General features: G+C 48.9%; 1 protein-coding gene across 3 annotated transcripts in view; it reads left to right on the top strand.

The window, feature by feature from the left end:
• Positions 1-20,517, top strand: part of MTUS2 (microtubule associated scaffold protein 2) — a 927,516-nt gene that overhangs the window by 645,532 nt on the left and 261,467 nt on the right. The gene's annotated exons all lie outside the window — the stretch shown is intronic.

Raw genomic sequence — 20,517 nt, 5'->3', positions numbered from 1 at the left:
AGTAAAGTTTTGTTTTTTTTTCTCACAGACACGTCTTTTCTCTGGTGCGTGTCACACAGAACACATCCGTGTGGTCTGTTTGCATTACGTGTGACACGTTTGCATTCCGTGTGACACCCGTGATGTCGGAGATAAAACGGACATGTCGGTGTGTGGAGCACAAGGACACACGTAAGTGCAGAACAAACACACGTTCCGTGCAAAAATACTTGTGTGTCCAAAACCATAGAAATACATAGGTCTACGTGTGTACGTGTCTCCGGTACGTGAGAAAACTGCCAAACACATACCGGAGGCACGTACGTGTGAAAGACGCCTTAAAAGGGGTTACACTGGGACTTAGCTTATCATTCACTATGGAGTTAAGAACTTACAGTCAAGTAAATGCTAACTACCTGCCTGTTCTGCACGGCACTGATCTCTGATGGCACAGGGCAATCATGGACCATTCCTGCTGGCTCTTCCATGGCTTCTGGTGACGTCACGTTGATAGAGGAACTTCTCTTCCACTCAACTCTGTCAATGGGGCGTCACCGCCAACATGATATTGATTTACGGGGCGGCTTCCCGCTGCCTAACTGCAGAGAGGCGGCTGGCAATCGGCTCAATGTCGGCAGTGACGCTGCGTCAACAGAGCAGACCAGAGTATGAAGAGTGCTCTGTTGACATGATGTCAAAAGAAGCAGCAGAATCACTGTCAGGAGTGGTCCATGACGCTCTGAGCTAGCAAAGATTGTAGAACAGGCAGGTAGTTAGTAAGCCGTAGAAGAGAAAATAAGCAAAATGTTGGATAGCCCCATTAATTATAGATGAGGAAAAGCAAGCAAAAACTCCAGGTTCAAACGTTCTTGAAAGTATTAGGCTTGCTAATCTAATAACTGCTACTTTTGTGAAAAGGCATACATTTATATAGTAGAACACTGATTAGCAATGTAATTAACATTTTTGACAAGGATGTGAATAACATTGCTTTTCTTGTTAAAGTGGCTGATTTCAAGAGGTTGGGAATACTAGACGTCAAGTGAACAATCAGTTTTTTTTAAAGTTGATGTGTTAGAAACCGGAATAAGCATTCAGATGTGAATGACTTTGACAAGTGCTAAATTGTGATGGCTACATAACTGGGTCAGTCCATCTCCAAAACAACAATGGTTATTTCAAGAACAACCAGCGAAATGGGGACCAGGTCATGGGCGCCCACAGCTAACCAATACATGTGCTAAGCAAAGGCTACCCTGTGTGATCTAATCCACACAGGAGCTAATGTAGCACAAATTGATGAAGAAGTTAATGTTGGAATGGCTACGATAGATGTCAATCTGAATGGGCATTAGTGGGGTATGCTGGAAAAACAAGCTCAATTCATGGAGGCTGCACCTCGTAACTTACAGGATTTACAGCAGGAGTTGGGAACCTCTGGCCCATAATGACCTATTCTCTGGCCCTGCACAGATTCCCGGGGACCGCAGTACTTGGGCTGGCAGGCGGTATGACATTGCACTTTAATTGCTTTTTATAATGCGAGCATGCCCACACAGTGTTCTCTACTGAACACTATGGTGTATGCAATAAAGGATTACATCCTGACACACGCCAATGCTAGCAGCACATGCGCTACAGTGACAGTCACACCAATGTCTCCTGTGAAGTATATGTCCCACCGACTCCTGTGATATATATGCCCCAGCATCTTCTGTTAAGTGCATGCTTCAGCATCTCCTAAGATATATATTCTGAAGCACCAGAATCTCCTGTGATGTACATGTCCCAGAGTCTCCTGTGATGTACATGCCCCAGCGCCTTTTGGGATGTATATGCCCAAACATCTCATGTGATGTGTATGTCCCAGCATCTCCCGTGATGTAAATGCTCAGCGTCGCCCATGATTTATATGCCCCAGCTTCTCCTGTGATGTGTTTGCCCCAGTGACTTCTGTGATGTATATACCCCAGCGTCTCTTGTGATGTATATACCCCAGAAACTCCAGCAATGTTTATGCTCCAGCCCCAATATTTCTCTTGATATATATTCCCCAGCATCTCCTCATATGTACATACCTCAGCATCTCCTGGGATGTATATGCTGCAGACCTAGCATCTCCTCTGATATACATGCCCCAGTGTCTCCTGTAATGTATATACCCCAGCATCTCTTGGGATGTATGTGCCCCAGTATCTCTTGTGATTTATATGCCCCAGCATATCCTGTGATGTATATACCCAAGTGTCTCCAGTGATGTATATGCACCAGCATCTCCTGCAACATGTATACTACAGCTACAGCCAGAGCATCTCCTGTGATGTATATGTCACAGCATCTCCAGTGATGCATATGCTTCTGCGCCAGCATCTCCTGTATTGTATATGCTCCAATGTCTCCTGTGATGCATATGCCCCAGCATCTCTTGTGATATACAGTATATGTAGCAAGCAGGGGGCAGGGAGAATCACGCCCGATTTCTCGTACCTGAGTTACTCGTCTGGCGTGATGATCTGAGATGTCGCGGTGGCCTACCCGGCTTCATGCCCCGAGGAGTACACCAATAAGGAGGGAGGATGATGGAGGTAGTAGTAGAAAGATTGTTGTGATGCCACCTGTGGTACATGGCCAGGGATTAGCCGCCACTGCTGTCGCTGTCCTCCGGGGCGGATGGTAGTAGCAGCCAGAGATGGTATTGCTCCCCACAGGTGGAGCGGGCCCCGGGGAGGATGATGAGGGGAGTAGTGATGGCGATGACCTTTGGCGCCGAGGCGCTGAACGGCAGTGTCGGTAATAAGAGTCCAAGTCAGATGCTGCGGTTTCAAGTGTCTTTACTCATGCTTTGTGCTGCTCACCTGGATAGTACTGGTCACTCGCTGTGATGGGCCCCGTCGACCTCGAATACGTTAGAAGCAGTCACCGGTGTTTGAAAGAAGAAAGTCCTTTGCCCAAGATGCCCTTCCAGCCGTGGGGAAAGTTGGCTGAGCGCTCAGCTCCAAGCCATGGTCCCCATGAAGATAAGCGAAGAAAGAGGTGATGGTGTCGTGTCCCAGAACTGGTGTCCCGGGTAGACTGAGTGAAGATTGTATGAGTGTGCTCCTACTTCTACCCCAAGTGGAACCTGCCCCCAGGTGGCTGGTGTAATACTATTGTATGTACTGAGGATTTCGATTGCGTTAGGGCAATGACAACCAGAGACGAGTTCTTGGTGCAAAGATGTTTATAATATGCAACCAGCAATATGTACATAAACGGAACAAAAAACACAGTAGAACATAAACACAAGAAATACCTTCCAGGGTCGGAGCGAAAGGGAATTCCCGGGACCACGCACCGGACTCCCCCAGGGAGACCACCAAGAGCGAACCCCTATACAGGGACTGTCTGGCAATCACCCCAGAAGGCCTAAATGCGCAGTGGCCGGGACACAAAAGGGCAGTAGGTATAGTCCAAAAATGTCCGTACGTGATGAGAGTCCAGAGTGGTTATGAAACGGAAGGAACCGGGCAGAAGTGCCGACCAAGGACGGCAGACGGAGTCCGGGCACAGCTAGATGAGACCAGGTGAAGTCCAGAGTCCGATTCGGTTGTTTCCAGAGGATCCAAATAACAATCAGGAACCAAGAGCAGCAGGGCAGGAGCACACAGGAAGCAGTATACTCAGGCACTGGACTAAGCTTAGGGGCGGCTTTTAAACAGATGGACAGGAAGTAGGGCAACAGAACAGAAAACTCCATGTTAACAAAGGGCAAGCTCTTTCAAAAGAAAACTGGAAATCCCGGAACTATGACAGTACTCCCCCCCCCCAGAAACGGCCTCAGGACGGATCAGGGCCCGGCTTGTCCGGGTACCGCCGATGAAACTGAGCAACCTTCCGGGGCGCTCGAATGTTACCCACAGGTTCCCAGGAATCGTCCTCGGGGGAGTACCCCTGCCAACGTACCAGGTACTGAAGCCGATGCCGATGGAGCCGGGAGTCAATAATGTCCTCAACCACGAACTGCTCCTGGCCGTCAACCATCACAGGCGGAGGAGGAGGCACGATACGACCATGAAACGTATTAGGGGAGACAGGTTTGAGTAGAGAAACATGAAAGACCGGGTGTACCTTCAAATGGTGAGGCAACCTCAGCCGACAGGCCACAGGGCTCACGATCCCGGTGATCTTAAATGGACCGATGAATTTCTGCCCCAGCTTCTGCGAAGGAACACCCAATCTCAGATTTTTGGTGGATAACCACACAGAGTCCCCTACCTTATACATGGGTGCCTGTTTCCGGTGAGTGTCTGCCGACTTCTTGTAACGCTCCTGAGCCGAAGCCATTGAGTCCTTTAAAACCTCCAGATTCTGTCGTAGCTCCGTCAATCTGTCCTCCACCGCTGGCACCGAAACCGCCACCGGTGACCTAGGCAAAACATTCGGATGGTAACCCAAGTTAGCGAAAAAGGGCGTTACCTTAGTGGAGCTGCTCTGAGTGTTGTTATACGAGAACTCCGCCAAAGGAAGCAGCTTCAACCAATCGTCCTGCAGATGGCTGACATAACATCGTAGGTACTGCTCCAGGGTTTGATTAGTCCGTTCGGTCTGCCCATTTGTCTGAGGATGGTATGCAGAAGACAAACAGACATCAATATGGAGTGCCGAACAAAGCCCCTTCAAGAACTTAGACGTGAACTGCACGCCCCGGTCAGAGATGATCTCATCTGGTACCCCATGCAATCGGAATATATTCTGGATAACCAAATCCACTGTCTCTGCGGCTGAGGGAAGACCGGTACATGGAATAAAGTGAGCAGCTTTTGTCAACCGATCCACCACCACTAAAATGGTATTGTGACCGCCTGAGACTGGCAACTCCACAATAAAATCCATTGAGATGGATCCCCAAGGGCGAGATGGAACGGGTAACGGTTGAAGGAGTCCCGTAGGAGCCACACGAGGGACCTTGCACCGGGCACAAACCACACATGAGTGGACATAGTCTTTCACATCCTTTAAACAGGTTGGCCACCAGAAAAAACGACTCAGAAATTCCTGCGTCTTCTGTACCCCCCTATGACCTGCCAACACGGAGTCATGGACCAATTTGAGAACCCGAAGTCTGACGGCCTCCGGGACATAAATACGTCGCTCTCTCAACCACACACCATTCCGAAGAACAAGAGTCACATCAGTCGGTGGGGCAGCAAGAAATACGTCACCATCATAGGCCAGCTTGATGTCCTTCCACAAGTCCTGGTCCTGGATTACTCCAACGAAATTGGCATCAGATAACACGGTCTGAGACGGGGTTCCAGGCACGGAGTCCATGGCGTGGATTCGGGACAAGGCATCAGCTTTCCCATTACGTGACCCTGGACGGTAAGTAACGATAAAATTGAACTGGTTAAGGAACAAGCTCCAACGGGCTTGCCGTGGAGACAGGCACCTGGCAGATTTAAGGAATTCCAGGTTACGATGGTCTGTGAGGACTATCACTTGCTGCGCTGCTCCCTGTAAGTGGTGTCTCCATTCCTTAAAAGCTGAAATAATCGCTAACAATTCCTTGTCCGCAATGTCATAGTTCCTTTCTGCAGGGGACAACCGGCGAGAAAAGAAAGCACACGGATGCAAGAGACTCTTGTCCCCGGTTCTTTGGGAAAGGATAGCCCCTAATGCATAATCGGAAGCGTCGACTTCCACAATAAAGGGGAGTGCGGGATTCGGGTGTATTAGTATTGGTGCTGAGGTAAAACAAACCTTGAGACGATTGAAAGCTTCCTGGGCCTGGGCGGACCACACAAACTTCTGTCCTTTCTTGGTTAACAGAGTGATAGGACGGACGATCTCTGAAAAGTTACGGATAAAGCGTCTGTAAAAGTTGGCAAAACCGACAAAGCGTTGTACCTCCTTGATGTTTCCCGGTTCCGGCCAGTCTAGAATTGCTTGTATCTTGCCAGACTCCATGTTCAGTCCCTGAGGAGAGATGACATATCCTAAAAATTGTATTTTTGAGCAATGGAATTCGCACTTCTCCAGTTTAATATACAGGTGGTTATCCCTCAGTCGGGTAAGTACAGTCTTGACGTGCTCCTGGTGTTCCTGTAGGGAATCAGAAAAGATCAAGATATCATCCAGGTAAATCACCATGAATTGGTCCATTATATCCCTAAAAATATCGTTGACTAGGTGTTGGAAAGCCGCAGGGGCGTTACAAAGTCCAAAAGGCATCACTAGATACTCATAATGTCCATACCGACATCTGAACGCAGTTTTCCACTCGTCCCCGGGACGTATGCGGAGCAGATTATATGCCCCACGGAGATCCAATTTAGTGAATATCTTTGCCTGTTGAACTCTCTCCAATAGCTCAGGAATCAACGGTAACGGATACCGGTTCCGGATGGTTATCTTATTTAGTTCCCGGTAGTCGATACAAGGTCTCAGAGTCCCCTCTTTCTTTTTCACAAAAAAGATGGGTGCCCCTGCTGGTGAGGTAGAAGGGCGAATAAATCCCTTGGCTAGACTTTCATCAATGTAATCCTTTAGTGCTTCTAACTCAGGTGCCGCCAACGGGTAGACATGACCAAATGGGATCTCTGCCCCTGGGAGTAAGTCTATGCGACATTCATACGGTCTATGCGGGGGAAGCCGATCTGCTTTTCTTTTGTCGCATATATCAGCGAAGTCATGATAAACCGGGGGTAGAACAGGTACCTGTACAGTGCCCTCCGCATTCGGTGTTACTGGAACCGGTACAGTTGGACTAATGGTCGGACCACTCTGCGGTGGGAAGGATATTTCTTTAGTCTCCCAATCGATGACTGGATTTGTAGACCGCAGCCAAGGAATTCCTAAAATTATCGGAAAATGGGGAGAAGAAATTAACATGAAAACAAGGGTCTTCTGCTGACCTGGCTTCATCACACATTTTAGGGGTACTGTTTCCCGATCAACTGGTCCAGAAACTAATGGAGAACCGTCTACCGTCTCCATGGTAACCGGTGAGGATCTTTGTTGAGTCTGGATACCGTGTTTCCTGGCAAAAGAAGAGTCCATGAAATTTCCCCCTGCCCCAGAGTCTATCATAGCAGATGTAGGAATTAACTGTCCCTCCCACCGTATCTGAATGGGAAGCGAGCAATGGGTGTATTTCCCTTCTGAGTCCTTAGGTGAAGTTGACATTACAGTCAAGGGAAATACCGCATCCAGGTGTCCACTTGCCTCCGAGATATCGGACTCTGCGTCCGTGTTGTCACACTCTGCCATGGCTGCCAATACCTTATTTGGGCGATTTGGACGTTTTGGGCAGTCAATCAGAAAATGGTCCGATTGACCGCAATAGAAACACAAACGCTCACGGAGCCGGTGTTCACGACATTCGTTGGTCTCTCGCTTTTGTAGAGAGTCCACTTGCATAGGAACATCCTCGGCCTCCCGTGGCGTCTTGAGAGCGGGTTCTCTAGAAGGAAACGCAAAGTTGGTTACCCGGTTTACAGCTGCCCATTTTTCCTGTCTACGTTCCGTCAAGCGGGTATCGATACGCACACAGTGTTGAAGAAACAGTTCAAAATCCCCTGGAGATTCGGAACGAGCTAACTCGTCCTTGATGGTACCGGACAAACCCTTTCTGAAAACTGACAATAACGCATTGTTTCCCCAGTCGGTGTCTACCACTAACCTTTTGAACTCAGTGGCGTATTCGACGACAGACCGCTTTCCCTGACGTAAGGAAAGGAGGGCCGATTCAGCGGTAGCACGGCGATTCGGATCATCAAACATTTGCGCCATTGCTGTTAAAAAGTCATCCAGGTGATTTAAACGGATATCACAATTCTCTATCATAGGATTAGCCCAGGCCAGTGCTCGGGAGGTTAACAACATGATTATACATAACACTTTTGACCGGTCAGAACGGTAATAATCAGCATGTACATCAAAAAACAGTATACACTGGTTAACAAACCCACGGAACTGACTTCGATCACCACTGAAACGAAATGGGGGTAACCTAGGCATACCGGCAGCTGATATGGACGTAGTGGGGGCGGCTTCCTGAGCCTCCACTCTGGTTTGCAAATCCTGAATAGCCGGACCCAGTACCTGGTGATCATGGCCCAGCTGTACCTCCACATCTCTAAGCTTAGTTTGCACCGCCTCCATCTCCTGCTGTAATGAGTTAATCATGGAGAAGAGCTGATCTACTCGTGTCTCAGTCATTGCCCCAGCGAAATCCTCTTATGGGCCTGAGTATAATGTAATACTATTGTATGTACTGAGGATTTCGATTGCGTTAGGGCAATGACAACCAGAGACGAGTTCTTGGTGCAAAGATGTTTATAATATGCAACCAGCAATATGTACATAAACGGAACAAAAAACACAGTAGAACATAAACACAAGAAATATCTTCCAGGGTCGGAGCGAAAGGGAATTTCGGGACCACGCACCGGACTCCCCCAGGGAGACCACCAAGAGCGAACCCCTATACAGGGACTGTCTGGCAATCACCCCAGAAGGCCTAAATGCGCAGTAGCCGGGACACAAAAGGGCAGTAGGTATAGTCCAAAAATGTCCGTACGTGATGAGAGTCCAGAGTGGTTATGAAACGGAAGGAACCGGGCAGAAGTGCCGACCAAGGACGGCAGACGGAGTCCGGGCACAGCTACATGAGACCAGGTGAAGTCCAGAGTCCGATTCGGTTGTTTCCAGAGGATCCAAATAACAATCAGGAACCAAGAGCAGCAGGGCAGGAGCACACAGGAAGCAGTATACTCAGGAACTGGACTAAGCTTAGGATCGGCTTTTAAACAGATGGACAGGAAGTAGGGCAACAGAACAGAAAACTCCATGTTAACAAAGGGCAAGCTCTTTCAAAAGAAAACTGGAAATCCCGGAACTATGACAGCTGGCTTCAGTGAACGGGGAAGTCCCATGCCTCATGATGGCCATTCCCCTGCCTACCCTGAGCCATCCCCCCCTGTGGGAAGGCTCCTAAGCTTTATGTAAGGTGTGAATGTGGAACATCGGTGATTAACCCCCTCCTTACCCGAGGCGAATATTGCACCTTGAATAAGGTGCAATACTCTGTGGCGACTGGAGCCTCAGGGGCACCACATATATGCTCCAACATCTCCTGTAATGTATATGATGCAGCCTCAGCATCTCCTGTGATTATATATTCCTCAGTTTCTCCTGTGATGTATATGCCCCAGCATGTCCAGTGATATATATATGCCCCAGCCCAGCATCTCCTGGGGTGTATATGCCCCTGCATCTCCTGTGATGTATATGCACAGTATCTCCAGTGATCTCTATGCCCAGCATTTCCAGTGATGTATATGCCCCAGCATCTCCTAGGGTGTATATGCCCCAGCTTCTCCTGTGATGTATATGATGCAGCCCAAGAGTTTCTTATGTGATGTATTTGCTGCAGCCCCAGTGTACCTCTATTATCAATACCACCTAACGCCACACGCCACACCAAAGTGTAGTAGTTACAGCCATCACATTAGGTGTGAGTTAATTAAATTATTTCCAATATAAAGCAGAATAAATTTTAAGTTGTTAATTCTGCATGGATCCTGAATGGTGTTAGAAATATCCACATGGCCCCTGGCAGAAAAAAGGTTCCCCACCCGTGATTTACAGAATCTGCTTCTAATGTTATGGAGCCAGATACCAGAAGTCTTGGGAAGTCCATGTCTGAATGGGTCAGCGCTGTCTTGGTGGCATGAAGGTTTCCGATGATATATTGGGCAGATTTAATTGAATAGTAGAAATTTAATTTAATATAATATAAATAATGATAAAAAGTAAGTAAAGACCATGTGCTTGGGGTAGTGTGTGCCTTGCTGCTGCTGTTAATATTGTTAATATTATTTTCCGGAAGGTCTTGAACCTAAATCTGCCCTCATTATTCCCATAATGTGACCTTTATCACTGTCTGGCTGACTGCTGAGCTGCAGTACACAGCCGCCCTCCAGCTATGTTTTCACAGCTTAAAGATGTTAATATGCTGCAAATAAACAGCGCGGTCTAATGTCCAGAATATCTGAAGAAAATATGGGAATGGATGCAATAATGGAATCCAAATTGAAATGTGAGGATTATTTGTATGCATGATGTTTATGAGCTTTCGCTTCATAATTCGCATTTTTAGATTCAGGCTTTAGTTCATTTCGGTAATGATGTGTAGATTATGCATGTGGATCTTTTACAGCTCAGTATATCATGCAAGTTATACAGAGTAGTATTATACAAAAGAAGTCCATGGGCCCACCTGATGTGAAGCCCTCCGAAATGCCGTAAACTGCTGATTTCATAACGCTGCGAATTGAGGTTTTATCGGGTTTTAAATTAAGATACTAGGAAAGAAACAAGGCCATGATACATGGAAATGCCACACTGTAGAGGTCGTTTCTCCTAGAACCATTGCTTCTAGGGAACAATATCCTAGTGATATGGTACTGTATTGTATGGAAGCACCATATGATGGTACATTTTGGGGTTTTGCCCAATTTTGTGCATGTACGTGGCTCAGGATTAGACTTTTTTCAACTCTGAATGCTTCAAGTATTTATAGATTTAACTGAATTAAAAACCCTACCTTGAGGTCCCCAGAGTGGTCATTGATTGGTAACACAGATGGACTAGCAGCATTTTTAGGAACAGAACCAAGGTTCATCACCAGCTAAGCTATTGGAATGCAATAAGAAAAAAAGACAAGATGGAAGTCAGGAACAAAATCAAGGGTTAGAATTAGGAATAGAAGTCCTAATGCTAATATTCCAGAATTAGGAAGAGGTCATGATTAAGGTCAATCAGGACCATGATCAGAATCACAAGGAACAGAGGGCAGGAAAGGGACAAGGCCTCAAATTGCAGGCATGGTGAAGTGATTTTGTGGCGCCCCTTAGGCTTCAGTCGCCATAGGGTATTGCATCTGCCTTAAGGTGCAGTACTTATCCCAGGTAAGAAGAGGTTAACCACTGGTGTTCATAGCTTACACAACACAGCCAGTCAGCAGTTACACAACACAGGTGGTCACCATAGTAATGGGTTTTTCCCGGGCAGGGTGAGTCACCAGGAAGATGGGGACTGACTGGGGAAGTTACAGAACACACAGGAAATCACTTCAGATCAGTCTGAGACGCAGGAGAAGGCAAGTCGCTGAGTGCTTAAGAGCTATCCCGGGGAAGGAGAAAAGGAGAGTGCCAGGACATCATGGCCTCGTAGGACCACGGCGGCAGAGGGGAGTGCTTCAGAGATCCCTCCATAAAGACTGGGCAAACTGGAAAGGACCGGGCAGACTGGGAGAAACAGGAGACGACCAGGTGGAGCTTGTGGGACAGAGGAGCAACACGGTAGCCGGAGGGTGAGCCCCAACAGCCCCTTCGGGACCGGCGCCGTCAGGGTGCAGAGCCCTATGGTAAAACATACTCCTCGTTGGACTACCAGAATCTGCAGGGAAGGGGGATTTCAAGTCCCATTGCCCACCACCACAGAGATCCCGGGGCACAGCAGCATATAGAGACAGGAGTCAAGACCACTGTCGGGCCGATAATTGTTTTGCGCTGCCTGCGAACGAGATGGTAACTAAAGCCAAGGACACTGGGGTCCTCAAGTCGCTTCACGCCACGGGGATCCACACTACAAGGCGCAAGGAGGAAGGTCTCACACGCTCCACAACACCTGTGGTGGCCTCTGATTCATCCGGGATCAGCTGGGGCCCAGCATGGCGGTGACTGGTACCCTGAGCGCAGCATCCTAAGAACTGTGAATAAAAGACCTGGACCCGCAACCACTGCCTCAGCCTCTTATTACCGGCACTTCGGCGCCAACGGCCCTTCCTCTTGTCGCCACCATCCTCCCTAGGGCTCGCACCACCTGTGGGGAGCTGTAATTTCTGAGCGATGGCTAATCCCTGGCTGCGCACCACAGGTGGTGCTGCAAAGCAAAACTCCCATCCCCCTTGCACCCTCTTTCCATGTACCTGACGGGGCCACAGATCTGGGTCAGGCCAGTCATAGCAACCCCAAAATACCACTGGCCCAGTGACGAGTAGCCCTGCAGGCCCTGTGTGGCGCTACAATTTAATGTCATGGGTGACTATAGGGGTAGCAGGAAACCTGGGCCCCTAAGCTGTGTATAATTCCTATTCTCAGTGATATCCCTAATGGTGGGGATGTCTGAGTCTCCTTCCTGGCCCTGATACTGATCAGCCCTGATCTTATACCCCCTCTCTTAGGGGAAGTTCAGGACAGGAGTGTGACTTAACCCACAGAAACAGACAGGAGAAACTAAAACTCTGTCACACAGCATGCACACACAGAGGTAAAAAGCCCGGCTCTGTGCGGTGGGCAGCAAGGCTCTGTGCAGCGGGTGGTGAGACTCTGTGCAACGAGCAGCAAGGCATAGGCCATTCTGAAGATGTCGGCTGTAAGGGATTCAAATAATGGTACCCAGAGTTGGCGCGTGCGCAGATTGAGCTCTCGGAGCTCTCGGCTCAAGCTCTCATCTGCGCACGCACGGACTCCGGCCACCATTTCTTTGAAGCCCGCACTACTGACATCTTCAGAATGGCCAGTGTCTTATCGCTCGCAGCGAGCACCAGCACAGAGCAGCGTCGGCTGCCCCAGCACAACGCCGCAGCCAGTATCTGGGCCCCCCCACTGCACCGCCCGCAGCATCACCGTACTCTAGCACCCCTCCTGCCTCCTGTGGCTCGTGCTCAACCACCGATGCCGCACCAACCTCCAGGGTAAGACCGCATCGGATTATAAAACGGACCCCATATTTTTTTCTATCTCAAAATTTGGGGTGCGTATTATAATCCGGTGTGTCTTATAAAACGAAAAATACGGTAATGATTATGGAGACTTCTATGGTTGCTGTATTGAGGTTTTGTACAGCTCTGACCATAATGTCACTGTGTGTGAGGCCTAAGTATTTTTATTGGAGAATGTGAACACATTCGAGTACGTGGAAATATCCCAATAGTAAAGCAGTGGAGTAGAGCTGCATCTTTCCTAAAGAGCAAATTGAATCCATAATACGTTCTTTACGGTCGACGAGCAAGAACAGAGAGATTTGTTAACTTAAAAGTAAGCAATTTTGCTCTCCTTTAAGTTGCGTCTCACAGTATGCAGCTTATTCAGATTTGCTGCTTGTCTGCAGATGTCACTCGTCAGTATTGACAGCAATTAAGAGGCTAATAATTAAAAAGAGTGCGAATCTCATCAGTTGTTATCAGTGTGGGGCCAAGAACCTGTAAATGAACCCAAAACAGAGTGTTACATCCCCATTTCTTAATTATGCGTAATTTCTCCCAGGAGAAGGAAGGAGAAGGGCTCAGCAGCATGACTAGGAGAAAAATATGAAAACAAGTGACATTGGTCCAGATCTGCTGCAGAAAAATCAAAACCTGATTGCCAGCATATTACATAAAAAATTAAATAGGCCTCATTTATCACAAAACTTTATTGCCCATAGCAACCAATCAGAGCCCAGCTTCCATTTCTTACACTGCATTAGGAAAATGAAAGCTCTCCTGTGATTGGTTGCTATGGACAACAACTAGTTTTACCATTAAATTTGATAAATGAGGCCCAATGTTCTTATTTATGCATATACAGATTAGTGCCAGGGCCATAGCTAAAGGGACACAGAGTCTACTTTATTCCCCAACCCTTTTGTCTAAAAAAGACACCAGCATAATATACCGTATTTTCTGGATTATAAGACGCACTTTTTCCCCCCAAAACTGGGGGTAAAATAGGGGAGCATCTTATAATCCGGATATGGCCTTTTTTAAGTCAATCTCATCAAGCATGGGCAATTCAATGGAGCACGCAGTCTGCCGGCAGATCAATGGCGCCTGCCGCCGAGACACCCCCAAGCACACAGTATCGCTGACTCTCCATCCATTGACCCTCCTGAGCCACGACATCTCACTCCTCTGAGCCCGCAGCATCGCCGATCCTGCCCCCTGTGACCTTCCTGAGCCGCTCCACGACCGCCTCTTCCCCTAGCCGGATCCGACATATTCCAGTACAGTGCAATACTGTACAATGGCATCGCGGCAAGCTCCCGTCACATGCTCCTAGCCAGATCCGGCAATCCGGCGAAATGCGGGCAGAGTCCTCTCTCCTCCTATACCAGTCTGTTTTGTACTGTTAATGATTGTTGTATGTATACCCTCTTTCACTTGTAAAGAGCCATGGAATAAATGGCGCTATAATAATAAATAATAATAATAATGTGTGAAACGAGCCTAAGATGTATCAACTTGTCCAGGAATCTTCCCTTTTTCCAAGAGCTAGCAAGTATGAATTACATTGTTGCTTAAAGGGTGTTCCAGTAATAAATGGCACACCTAATGGGCAGCTCTGGCTCAAAATAGGTAAATCGGGTGATACTCACCCTCTCTGGGTCAAGCTTCCTAAAAGGTTTTTGACCTGGATTTTACAGGCTGAAAAATACACATCTGAAAAACACTTATAAAGGATACATGTTTTCTGGCATTGTATTGTAAGAGCAAATGTATTTTGTTCATGTCACTTGGCATCAAGCCCAGGGGTTAGTAATGGAGAGGTGTCTATCAGACACCTCCATTACTAACCTAGTAAGGAAAAAGAAAAAAAAACACACACAAATACTTTATTTGAAAAAACTTTGTGGACACCACCGCCGCGGTGAAGGTGCGGGGATTCCGGGAGCAATGTAATGGCGCAGCTAGGTGTTGACCCCTTCGTGGCTAGGGGTTGTTGGTCCCGGGACCCGGTAGGCAAGGGCCGGGGTGCAGGGTGAAGTGTTGCGGTGCAGTGCGGTGCAATGCCTGATGGCACTGGTGTACTCACTCTGACACAAGACACTGGAGTCGCTGGTAAATCAAATGGAGTGATGAACGGGGCCCGCAGCCGGCTGCAGCTTCTTCCAGACTAGGTTGGTGGTCTCCACCTTTCTCCTGCACCTCTGTGTAAATGTTTTGACTCCTGTGCCTAGACACCGGTAGTCCGCTCCCTGACTGGTATATGTCGGAGGAGCCCGTTTGCCCGCAGACGCTGGCCCTTTGGATCTCTATGCCTTGGCGGTGGCGTTACCCGGTATAGTTGGGCTGTTGTCTTCTAAAGGGACTTGTGTGGGGTAGGTCCTTAAGTCCAGCCCGCAATCAGTTGATTCGATTCGGCCCTGTTGGTTCAGGCCTTTGTGCCGGGTCTGAGTACCCTGCCTGGTGCTCCGGTATCCAATTGGCTCCCCGGTTCAGTTCCGGCGGCCAACTACCCTGTCCCTGTCCCTTACGGTTCCACCGGTTGTATTCCCGGTCTCCTGCAGGCGGCCACCACCGTCTGCCTCCTTGCCAATGGTGACTGGGCTCCGACCCAGCCACCGGAGTAGTCTATGGCAGGCCTGACGCAGGTCTGCCTCTGGACTCAACCTCTCTCATTCACTGTCAAAACACTACTCTCCTTCAACTTGAACTTGACTACTTAGGTTCCCGCCTCCAGGCCTGTGAACTCCTCAGTGGACGGAGCCAACCGCCTGGCTCCGTCCCCCCCTGGTGTGGACATCAAACCTGGAGGGTGGTGACAAGGGTTTTGGTTTGGTTGGTGTTACCTAACTGGGAAGGGGGTGTGGTGTTGTGTGTGTGACTACCTGGGACGACCTGGATAGTCCAGGGCGTCACACTTATGTGGCGTCCTGGACTAACCAGGTCGTCACAGGTACCACACACACCCCCACCCCCATTAGACAGTAACATTAGCCAAACACAAAACCCTTGTTGCCTCCCTCCAGGGCCTGATGTCCACACTAAGTGGGGCAGAGCCAAGCGGTTGGCCCCACCCACCGAGGAGTTCACAGGCCTGGAGGCGGAAAAAGTGACAGTTCAATTTAGGAGTTCAGTGGAGGAGGTTGAAGTGGAGAGTGTCTGGGTTTGTGGCCCAGGCACTGACAACAAGGTTGGCAGACGGTGGTGGCCGTCTGCAGGAGTGGTGAACCAACGCGGAACCGTAGGACCGGGGTCGGGCGGTGGCCCGCCGGTACTGACCGGGGAGCGAAGTGAAGCCAGCACACACATGCAGGGCCATCAAACCCCGACTAAGCTTGGAGTCGCCGTCAACAGTCAAATCCGAGTGTGACAGGAACCCCAGGGGTTTCCTAACAGCCAAAGACCCGTTAGAAGGCAACCGTCTGCACCATGAGGGTATACAGCTACCGCCTAAGGCTAGAGACCCAAGGGCCAGCGCCTGCGGGAAAACGGGCTCCTCAGGCATCCATACACCGGGGAGCGGACTACCATTGGGGACCCATCGTAGTCAAAACAGTACACAAAGGTGCAGGAAAAGACAGCCGTCATCACCTGTCCGGGGAGAAACACAGCAGCCGGCTGCGGGACCCGTCCATCCAGCCGTTTGGTTTACCGGAGACTTTGTGCATCACTTGCTGAGTGAGTACACCCGTGCCATCCGGCACCGCGCCGCGCTGTCCCTGCAACCCTGCACCTCACCTACCCTGCCTCCCCGTCTCACCACCGGGCCCCGGGACCACCGACCCCTACCCACGGAGGGGGAAAACAACATCCCAGCTGCTCCCTACCATCGCTCCCGGGATCCTCGTCACCAGCAGTGGTGGTGCCTATCTTCACCACAACCCGTGGGTGGCGTCACGGACTAAATACCCAAAACAAACCAACCACCCCTTTCACTCACGGGCGAGGAGCGCCGCTCGAGTCCCCGGATCCAGCCCACCGCTCGAGCCACCGAGCAGCAGCAGCCGCAGCGGCGGACCCGAGCGTTAGCGAGCGCAGCGGCGCCCCGCCGCTCGCGACACATACATGGGGGGTTATTGCCTGCAGCACAAATCAAAGTTGAGCGTCTCATGTTTTGCTTTTGTTTGTTTTTTAACATTTGGGTCCGTGATCTTTTGCTTTAAAAAAAAAAAATCTGGCAAACGTACCAAAGAAGCTATGTAAAAGAGCCTTTACTCAGAGTGCTAAAATCACCATCATGGAAACCATCAGCAAGACAGTTAGCTTTTGTTGGTAGATTTTAGTATCTGTACTTATTTATTTATTACTGTACAAGAATGTATTGTTCCCATAAGACCCTGTGTCTGACTCATCAACAATTAATAATCCCTGCAGCCTAGCTCAATAAAGCATGAATGCCACCTCATTAACACATAATTATCTGTAAAGCCTGATTAACATATAGATATCTAATACCAGTTACTTACTATGTGTTACTTAGAAAACTAAGATCTATCAACAGCAGCTAGTCTAGATTCTGTACAAAATTAAGCATAAATAAAACCATCCAATATATTCACAGGCACCATGAAATGAGAGCCTTACTGTGCGATTGTGTACCGCCCCAGCATCGGTCGAGCCGCTTAGATCCGGATGACACTGCTCGTGGCTCGAGGGTCTCCGGACCCGGGGGCTAAGGGTCACACCTGAATGAAGAAGGGGGGTATTTACAGGGAAAGATATAGATAGTTCATGACGCCACCCGTGGTGTCCGGTAATAGGGAGTACTGCAGCTGCCGTTGGGAGTACCCGGGGTGATTAAGTGGGGCAGCTAGATGACGTTACCCTCCACGGGTCGGGAAAGGCCGCGGGACCCCGGATGGTGGGATAGGGGTGCAAGGGGAGCGCAGGCTCGCTGGTTGCAGGGGTTAATCAGTTACTCACTCAGCAAGAAAGCAGATGCTGACAACACAGTAAATCAAGTCTCTGGGTGCCGCTGCCCTCTTGGGGAGCTCGTCCGTTTCCCGTCCCCTGCAGCACTGCCTGGTGGTGTGTGGCCTGCCTCCTGGCACTGTATTTTAGAGTGTCCTTTGTGGTCCGTCAGCTTGGAGCTTTCCGGGCCCCAGTCCCTGCTATGAGTAGCAAGGGGAGCTTGCTCTCAGGAGCTCAAGCTTGGAATTTCAGTGGGCTGCTTTGCTGGGAAAGCCCTATCCCCCTCGTTGCGCTAGTGCCCCTGATCTCTGAGCTTCGTGCGAACAGTCCATATAGGCTCTGTTCTCCGCAGGTTAATTGCCGGGTTGTTTGAAGCTTCTCCCCGACCTAGGGTCCGTGTACCCCATCGTGCCTTTGGTCCTAGCTCGGCTATTGAACTGCGGCTGCTGGCTATCCTCCAAGACTAGCCAAGCACCCAGTCCCAATCTCCCGCGACCGGGTCTCCGACTCCTCCGGGTCCAGACCACCGTCTACGACCTAGACTCCTTTTCCCCTGGGAGCTCCAACTCCCAGCTTCCTCGAGCTCCTCACTCACTGGGAGCTACTTCTTTGCTTTTGCTCTTCTGGAGCCGACTGCTCACTTCGCTCCCCTGGAGCTCACTGACTTGTCACCTCCCACCTTCCTGCCTGACCCCTAGGTGGGCGGCCCTATTCCAGCTTAAACAGCCCACTGGTGTGCCTGGCAGGTGTGGTGTAAGGTGTAACTAGGATTTGTGAATGCTGATGGAGGCAGTACCGCAAGATGGGGACCCAGAACCATGGGCGTTGAGTCCTGCACTGGGAGAGAAAGATTGTGCAGAACCCTGACTAGTCCAGGGCGTCACATTTGCAGCCAGGAATGTTTTACTTTGAAATGCTGGGAAGATACTATAGGAGAGTCCTTACTAGTCCCCAGCGGGCTTCTTCCCGCCCCACCCCAGTTGATTGACAGGTCTCTCCCATGCCCATGAGTGTGTGGGGAGAGATCTTCCAATTCATTAGACAAGAGAGGGGAAAAGTTGGCCAGGGATGTCATTGGACTAGTCTATCCATAGTCCTGGGCGTCTTCGCAAACTGTTTTTTTTTCTGAAAAGCAGCCTCGTTTCAGAGTAAAGCATACCTATCAGCTTACACACAGCTAGTGTCTGATTAAAGGGGTGTTCCACTACACAGCATAGTGGCCACATCGATGTAAAGCTCATAAAGAAGGCTTTTCTCAAATATCTTGTGTAGTCAATTGTGCCTGTGAGAGGCGCTATTACAGTCCGCTCATCCCCATTGCATGATACTTCAGTGAAATGACAGTCCATCTAGCTTACACCAAGACAGGACTTGTGCTGTTTTTTCAGAGTAGATGGGAAGTTCAGGAGACAAGGGAAAAGAAAAGTGGCTCATAAATGAAGAAAGAAATAGATTATTCTGATATAATGTATTACAAAGTAATATTAATTTATCGAAAGCATGTTGAAACATTATTGACCATTTAACCTCTCAGAATGCAATATAAGAGATAATACCCACCTTACCGATTGCCTACTGCTCACAGCTCAATGCTTTCCAGGCCGCCCGCTGGCTCCCACAGTGCTTTTTTTCTGCTTTTATGTGCTTCTTTTCATGTTTCTTTTCATGCTTTTATGATTTTTTTTTTCATGCTTCTTTTCATGCTTCTTATGTATTGAGATAGGGGAAAAAAAGCAAAAAATTGACATGTTGCTTCTTTTTTCATCAACAAAAAAACGCAAGGAAAAAAGAAGCACTGTGGGCACAGCACGTCAAGACTCTCATAGACTTTGCTGGGATGCATTTTCCTTGCTTTTTATCGGTTAAAATAAGCAAGGAAAAAAGCAAGAAAAAAGCCCTATGGGCAAGAGGCCTTAGTAATTATGGTCTGTTATTTAATGGGATTACCATAAATATAGATCCTTTTAGGAACCATAATCACCACAGAGCAGTATTCTCCACTTTTGAATCCAGAATAAGAAACTTATTACAGGTGGCTCCAATCCTGTAAAACACAAGTTGTACTTGTATTATAAGGCCTTGTGCGCATGGTGCTGTTTTTGATGCATTTTTTGGTGCAGTTTGTCGAACAGTTTGTTGCCCAAATCACACGTGTCCCTGATTTCCACATGGAGACATGTCCATTTTTTTCAGGCATCACTGATGTCACACGAACCACACTATGGTGTGATTTGTGAAACACTTACCAGAAAAACACGTACATTGAAAGTAAAAAGCTTTTTAAACTCACCTGTCTCCAGCGACGCTGTGTCTGGCCGCTGCTATCTGCTGCTTCCAGCCCGTTTGCTGCTGCTTCCATATTCTCATGAATATACATTTATGCACTGTACCACCAACCCAGAAGTAGCTGCAGAGGGGAGACAGCAGCGGCCAGACACAGGAAAGCCAGAGATTCAGCACATGGAGAGCAGGTGTACCTGATCTCCATGTGCTATCACTAATCACAGATCATGGATAGCACATGGAGAACACACGTGTGCCGTGAAATCACGGCACACAGAGGGACATATGCGTTTTTAACACGTCAGTGAAAACAGTCTGTGTTTTTCACTGACGTGAAAGAGGCCTGCAAATCTGCAATATGGGCTCATACCCTAAAGCCTGCTTTACATCTTACGATTTTGCATACGATATCGTATGCGATCGTAACCGCCCCCATCGTATGTGCGGCACGTTCAATTTGTTGACCGTGTCGCACAAACGATTATTTGCTGTCACAGGTACTTACCCTTCCATACGACCTCGCTGTGGGCGGCGAACATCCACTTCCTGGAATGGGAGGGACGTTCAGCGTCACAGCGACGTCACGCGGCAGC

The sequence above is a fragment of the Anomaloglossus baeobatrachus genome, chromosome 2, assembly GCF_048569485.1.
Source record: "Anomaloglossus baeobatrachus isolate aAnoBae1 chromosome 2, aAnoBae1.hap1, whole genome shotgun sequence".
In the NCBI taxonomy this organism is placed as follows: Eukaryota; Metazoa; Chordata; class Amphibia; order Anura; family Aromobatidae; genus Anomaloglossus; species Anomaloglossus baeobatrachus.
This window is presented reverse-complemented; position numbering and strand designations above follow the sequence as displayed.